This window comes from Octopus sinensis, linkage group LG18 (genome assembly GCF_006345805.1).
Source record: "Octopus sinensis linkage group LG18, ASM634580v1, whole genome shotgun sequence".
NCBI lineage: Eukaryota > Metazoa > Mollusca > Cephalopoda > Octopoda > Octopodidae > Octopus > Octopus sinensis.
This window is the reverse complement of record NC_043014.1, coordinates 7,371,023-7,379,119: the sequence shown is the minus strand read 5'-3', so window position 1 is coordinate 7,379,119 and position 8,097 is coordinate 7,371,023. Positions and strand designations below refer to the sequence as shown.

General features: G+C 39.4%; 1 protein-coding gene across 1 annotated transcript in view; it reads left to right on the top strand.

Moving 5' to 3' along the window:
- The first annotated feature begins 324 nt into the window (after positions 1–324).
- Positions 325–8,097, top strand: part of LOC115221375 — a 31,953-nt gene continuing 24,180 nt past the window's right edge. The window contains exon 1 of the mRNA XM_029791550.2: positions 325–478. The gene's annotated coding sequence lies outside the window, so the exon portion shown is untranslated. The remainder of the gene's footprint in view (positions 479–8,097) is intronic.

The following is an 8,097-nucleotide window of genomic DNA, read 5'->3' as shown; positions in this document are numbered from 1 at the left end:
ACAATTCTTAACCCTTTTGATACCAACCTGGTTGAAACCACCCCTGGCTCTGTTGTACAAATGTTTTGTTTTCATAAGTTCTGAATTAAAATCTTCCACCAAACCTTAGACACAATTTATGTTCCTAACACTAGCTTAATGATAACTAAGTTATTTTACTAAATTCTTTGTTATATTTAAAATTAATTGAAAGAAACGCAGAACATCTCAAAATAAATACAGGAACAAAATCCTCTATTTTGAAAATCGGTTTAAGTACCCTCTGTAATTAAGGGACTCGGTTTGGTCCGACACCGGCGGTGGAGGGACTCGGTTTGGTGCGACACCGGCGGTGCATTTTAATATCCGAACACACCCGCCTAACAGTATTTTCATTTCTCATCAGCAAGTGTGGTTCATGAATGTATATGTGTGTATACATGTTTTAATCACTCGAACACATCAATACGCTGGTATTTTAGATCTGACCAAATTTTTTGTAAGTATATATATGTATATATATTTAATTTATCTTTCTCTATAATTGATGTGTTAAGTCAATTTGGTTTGTTTTAATGTTTATTTTTTAAAAAACCCCCCCACGTTTTCTGTTATCACTTGGGCGACAATTAAGAAAGTGATATAAGTTGGAAGTAATTTAAGAAATAATAATTTTTTATGAAAGAGAGAAAAAAGGGAAAAAATAATAACAAGAAAAAGGAATTGATATAGTTTTTCTGAGAATTTTTAGGGGCTGTTTTATCTTCGTTCTTTCAACACGTGTTGCTTATTTTTATATTTTAAGGTTGACAGAAGACCCCTATAAATGTGATGTCTTAACAGAATCACACACTTACACGTTTATTTAAATTCGCATTCTTCAATAAACGTTTGTGAAACAGGAACCGAAAGATTTTTGTGAAAACATGATGAAGGTGTATTACTCCATAATTTGTTTCTTAATAAAGAAAAAAAAAATTAAAAGACACCCCCCCCCTGTTTCCTTAGAATAAAAAAATATCCAAACCGAAACAGGGTTACCCTAACCCCTCAGGAAAATGTATACTCTTTTACTCCCTTTTACTCGTTTCAGTCATTTGACTGTGGCCGTGCTGGAGCACCGCCTTTTAGTCGAGCAAAACCGACCCCGGAACTTATTCATTGTAAGCCTAGTACTTATTCTATCGGTCTTTTTTTGCCGAACCGTTAATTTACGGGGACGTAAACACACCGGCATCGGTTGTCAAGCGATGTTGGGGAGGACAAACATAAACGTATACACACACACACACACACAACATCATACATACATACATACATATACATATATATATATAAAGAAAATGGATATCTCACTTTGTACTTATATATATATTTACGACGGGCTTCTCCCAGTTTCCGTCTACCAAATCCACTCACAAGGCTATGGTCGGCCCGAGGCTATAGCAGAAGACACTTGCCCGAGGTGCCACGTAGTGGGACTGAACCCGGAACCATGTGGTTGGTAAGCAAGTCACTTATCACACAGCCGACACCCACACAAAAAGGAAAAAAAAATTAAAAGAAACTTAGAGAAATTCCAACTTATGTCCGGTAGCTGTTCTGAATGACCGACAAAAAAATATTTGGAAAGCTAAAGCCGTCCTCAACGGATTATTGGTAGTTTTATAGACCGACCCATGTTTTAATAAGAGGCAATCTTTGGTCACGATTGCCCAATAATCACCTTACGCCAACACGTGTTGCCTTTTTTATAACAGAGATTTAGTCGAGCAAATCGACCCTAGGACTTATTCATTGTAAGCCTAGTACTTGTTCTATCGGTCACTTTTGCCGAACCGCTAAGTTATGGGGACGTAAACACACCAGCATCGGTTGTCAAGCGATGTTGGCGGGACAAACAGACACACAAACGTATACATACCATACATATATATATATATATATATATATATATATATATATATATATATATATCTTTATATATAAAAGTGAAGTTGTGTGTCTGTCTCCTGCGATTTAGATTCCTAACTACTCCCACATTTTGTGGTGCAGTTTAACCAAAACCGGGTATCTTATAGTCGTCATTCATATCGAGCCCTTCTGGGTATTAGCGCGCGTCTACGATGAGTCTACGATTTAAAAAATAATTCACCATCATTTTTTCCCATTTTAATGCATTTTTTCGCTATTATGTAAGGGAAGTAACTCTAAAAATGTCTACGATGAGCCAACGATTTAAAAAAAAGTTACCATTATTTTTTTTCCATTTTTAATGCATTTTTTGGCTATAACTCTCTAAAAATTCTTATATAGTTATTTCCCTTACAAACCCGAGCAACGCCGGGCGATACTGCTAGTATATATATATATATATATATAAATAAGAAAATGGATATCTCACTTTGTACTTATATATATATATATATATATATATATATATATATAACGATATACGACGGGCTTCTTTCAGTTTTAACTGCAAATTTGGATTTGCAGCATCAGATATTGACTGGGAATGGTGAACGAAAGACAATTCAATACTTTAGAAGTCTGAAACGCAAAAGTCAACCTTTGACACCTTAATTCCAACAGCGAAACGTTGTCTTTTATAAGTTTTATAATTATAAAACGATGGATTATTAAAAAAATTTTTTTTTTTTTTACATGTTTCAGTCATTTTGACTGCGGCCATGCTGGAGCACCGCCTTTAGTCGAGCAAATCGACCCCGGGACTTATTCTTTTGTAAGACCAGTACTTATTCTATCGGTCTCTTTTGCCGAACCGCTAAGTGACGGGGACGTAAACACACCAGCATCGGTTGTCAAGCAATGCTAGGGGGACAAACACAGACACAAACACACACGCATATACATATATATATATGTATATATATACGACGGGCTTCTTTCAGTTTCCGTCTACCAAATCCACTCACAAGGCATTGGTCGGCCCGGGGCTATAGCAGAAGACACTTGCCCAAGATGCCACGCAGTGGGACTGAACCCGGGACCATGTGGTTGGTTAGCAAGCTACTTACCACACAGCCACTCCTGCGCCTATATCCATACATTATCAACACTTGTATTATTTATAGAAACGGGGAAATTCCAGTTTGTCTTGGACAGCTCTTCAGAAAGCCCGGCTGTATATTTTTATCTTTTTACTTTTTCAGTCATTGGACTGCGGCCATGCTGGGGCTTACACCGTCTTGAAGGGCACTAGTTAAGTGTGGGTGGGTGGATGGGTATGTGTGTGTGTGTGTGTGTGGGGGGGGTCAGTGAACTACGCGGCCCTCGGGGTCAATTCATCCGGCCCGTCGCCGTACTGTATCTCTTTTACTCTTTTACTTGTTTCAGTCATTTGACTGCGGCCATGCTGGAGCACCGCCTTTTAGTCGAGCAAATCGACCCCGGGACTTATTCTTTTTGTAAGCCCAGTACTTATTCTATCGGTTTCTTTTGCCGAACTGCTTTTAGCTGTCAGAAGTGAAAGTCGTTAACATGGCACTGTCATGCTGACAGCTAAAAGCATGACAGTGCCATATTCTTATATATTATCCATTACAGTAATATTTGTCTGTTGTGGAGGCGCATTGGCCCAGTGGTTACGGCAGCGGACTCGCGGTTTCGATTCCTAGACCGGGCATTGTGAGTGTTTATTGAGCAAAAACACCTAAAAGCTCCACGAGGCTCCGGCAGAGGATGGTGGTGATCCCTGCTGTACTCTTTCACCACAACTTTCTCTCACTCTTACTTCCTGTTTCTGTTGTACCTGTATTTCAAGGGGCCGGCCTTGTCACTCTCTGTGTCACGCTGAATATCCCCGAGAACTACGTTAAGGGTGCACATGTCTGTGGAGTGCTCAGCCACTTACACGTTAATTTCACGAGCAGGCTGTTCCGTTGATTCGGATCAACCGGAACCCTCGTCGTCGTAACCGACGGAGTGCTTCCATTTGTCTGTTGAAATCCGTTTTAAGGCGGTCAATAGTTTAATTAAAGATGTGTCTATACATGTATATATATATACATGTGTATACATTACACATGTATATATATATATATGTATACACATGTATATATATATATATTATGTATACATGTATATATATATATATATATATATGTATACACATATATATATATTATATATTATATATATATATACACACACATGTATAGACACATCTTTAATTAAACTATTGATCGCCTTAAAACGTGTTTCAACAGACAAATATTACTATAATGGATAATATAAGCATATAACTACTTATACACACATACAATAAATACAGACACACACACATTAGTCAGACATATAGCCACATATACACACACTGCAAGAATATATTTATTTATAAAGTCTAAACAGAACATGGAATGAAATGTATGGCGATCTTTCGTCTCTAGTAGACCTTTCCGTCGATTTCCGTAAAAAAAAATTTTTTTTTACATATGGGCTTGCGGGAACTTTTGAAGTAATATACAAAAAATTTCAGTTATCTCTCTCTTTCACACATTACTCTCTCTGTCTCTTCACACACACTAACAGAAGCACTTCACTTACACAACATACTGTCTGTCTCCCACACCCCATCAAACACACACACACACTCACGCGCACACATGTACATCAATGCTTTCCATGCACGGTAACTTCAAAAGAACTTCCCTCGTCATACAATCGCTTTCTCTTAGTCTCTTTCGCTCTCATTACTTCAAAAGTTCCCGCAAGCCCATATGTAAAAAAAAAAAATTTTTTTACGGAAATCGACGGAAAGGTCTACTAGAGACGAAAGATTGCCAAATATATTTATTTATAAACTTTAAACTGAACTTCAATTGTTTTATAAACCACGCTGTTAGGGTGGTACGTAAATTAACGGCGTAAATTAACGAAGGTATAAACCTGACGTAAATACACGGAAGTTGACGACTTTCACTTCTGACAGCTAAAAAGCATGACAAGTGCCCTTATTCTATCGGTCGCTTTTTGCCGAACCGCTAAGTGACGGGGACATAAACACACCAGCATCGGTTGTCAAGCAATGCTAGGGGGACAAACACACATACATACATACATACATACATACATACATATATATATATATATATATTATATATATATATATACCGACAGGCTTCTTTCAGTTTCCGTCTACTATTTTGTTTTTTTCTCTTTTAAGTCTGGTACATTTTCTATAGGTCCCTTTTGCAAAGCTGTTAACGTTACATCATCATCGTTTAGCGTCCGCTTCCCATGCTAGCATGGGTTGGACGGTTCAACTGGGGTCTGGGAAGCCAGAAGGCTGCACCAGGCCCAGTCTGATCTGGCAGTGTTTCTACGGCTGGATGCCCTTCCTAACGCCAAAAGTAAAGCCGACCTCGGCGGAATTTTAACTCAAAACGTAGCGACGGGCGAAATATCGCTAGGCATATCGTCCAGCATGCTAACAATTCTCTGCCAGCTCGACGACTTACGGGGACGTAAATAAACCAACACCGGTTGTCATGCGGTACTGGGGAAACGCAAACACACACACACACACGTAACAAGTTTCTATACTGTTTCTGTATACCGAATTCGTTCATAGGCATTGGTTGACCTGGTACTGTAATAGGAGGGGGTCAATATAAAGACCTTATTTTAGGAACAAAAAAAAAACCCAACAGGGGGTGGGGGTGTTAACATGTGTGTGGAAAACGAATATGAAAAAGAAAAAATGCGCGCTGACGACCCTGTGGGGGTGGGGAGGCGACTTTCGGAAAATTCACGAGATCCGATTTTTCTATCATAACTTAAGGTATATATGGATATATATTGATCTTTTTACGGAATCTCACGTTTTTGGTTATGGAGGATCCGATTCGGAAAAAAAGTCCCCCCCCCTCATTTTTCACTTTTTCCGGATTCTTTTTTTTTTTTTGCGAAATTATAGAAAAATACGATGTTTGTAAAAGTTCAATTTTTCAACAAGGGGGAAAAAATGGATATATATATATATATATATATATATACACCTATTTCTTTACTACCCACATGGGGCTAAACAGAGAGGACAGACAAAACGGATTAAGTCGATTATATTGACCCCAGTACGTAACTGGTACTTATTTAATCGGCCCCGAAAGGATAAATAGCAAAGTCGGCCTCGGCATAATTTGAACTCAGAACGTAAAGACAGACGAAATACCCATTTCTTTACTACCCACAAGGGGCTAAAACACAGGGAGGACAAACAAGGACAGACAAACGGATTGTTTATTATATCGACCCCAGTACGGAACTGGTACTTATTTAATCGGCCCCGAAAGGATAAATAGCAAAGTCGGCCTCGGCATAATTTGAACTCAGAACGTAAAGACAGACGAAATACCCATTTCTTTACTACCCACAAGGGGCTAAAACACAGGGAGGACAAACAAGGACAGACAAACGGATTAAGTCTATTATATCGACCCCAGTACGGAACTGGTACTTATTTAATCGGCCCCGAAAGGGTGAAAGGCAAAGTCGACCTCGGCGGACCCTCAGGTCTTCAAGCCGGTTATCCACTTACTACAAAATAGCAGCCAAATCTTACAAAACTGCGATAACAGTGAAATTTCGTCGGCGCGCATTATTTTGTTCATATTCGTTTTCCACACACTTGTTAATATCCCCAGGCTGGTTAACCCTTTTTCTGTTCCCGGGGAAAGATCTTTATATTGGGCTAATGTTTACTTTAACACCTGGGCAAAAGAGAAAAAAAAAGAGGTGATCATTCGGTACTAGTAACATAGCTGTCACTTATAAACCCACTGAAGAAAAAAGATACCCTAACCCTAACGTCACATACTCTTTACTCTTTTCTCTTTTACTTGTTTCAATCATTTGACTGCGGCCATGCTGGAGCACCACCTTTAGTCGAGCAAATCGACCCTGGGACTTATTCATTGTAAGCCTTGTACTTATTCTATCGGTCTCTCATTTGCCGAACCGCTAAGTGACGGGGACGTAAACACACTAGCATCGGTTGTCAAGCAATGCTAGGGAGACAAACACACACACACAAACACACATATATATATATACATATATACGACGGGCTTCTTTCAGTTTCCGTCTACCAAATCCACTCACAAGGATTTGGTGGGCCCGAGGCTATAGTAAAAGACACTTGCCCAAGGTGCCACGCAGTGGGACTGAACCCGGAACCATGTGGTTGGTAAGCAAGCTACTTACCACACAGCCACTCCTGCGCCTATATATAAAAAAAATAGAAATTTTTCGGAAAGTGATGATCTACTTGAAATGTAAACAAATACACTTGATGTAAAAGGGAATCATCGAAAGAATCCCCCCAAAAAGTGTAATTGGTGTAAAATAATGTGTACAAGGTCTGATGAATAAGTATCCGGACTGTTGCCATAGTAACGAAGCTAAAGCACGCAAAGTGAAGCTGCTTGGCAGAGATTGACCTTGACCTCTGTTGTTCATGCGCATTACGTTTTAATGTTCTAGTTCACTTCCGCTGTTTACAGCAGTGCTCGGAAGGAAGGTGTGTAGCGTGTGAACGTCGCGTCGACCATGATAAATTTTTTTAAAAACTTATTTCCATTATACTCAAGAAAAACATAATTTATGAAACTTTTTCTCTTCAAAAGTCCTCTCCTCCCCCATTCGGAAAATTTTCCCCCACAAATTTCTTTATAATTTCTGTCTATGCCATTTGAAAGGCGTGAAGGCGCATGGCTTGGTGGTTAGGGCATTTGGCTCACGATTGTAAGGTCGTGAGTTCGATTCCAGGCGACGCGTTGTGTTCTTGAGCAAGACACTTTATTTCATGTTGCTCCAGTCCACTCAGCTGGCAAAAATGAGTAGTACCTGCATTTAAAAAGGGCCAGCCTTGTCACACTCTATGTCACGCTGAATCTCCCTGAGAACTACGTTAGGGGTACACATGTCTGTGGAATGCTCAGCCATTTGCGCGTTAATTTCATGAGCAGGCTGTTCCGTCGATCGTATCAGCTGGGACCCTCGTCATCGTAACCGACGGAGTGCTCCTCTCCTCTCCCCCCATATAATATTTCATCAAAAGATATCCATTTTCCCAAAAGTTACGAAGGAAAAAAT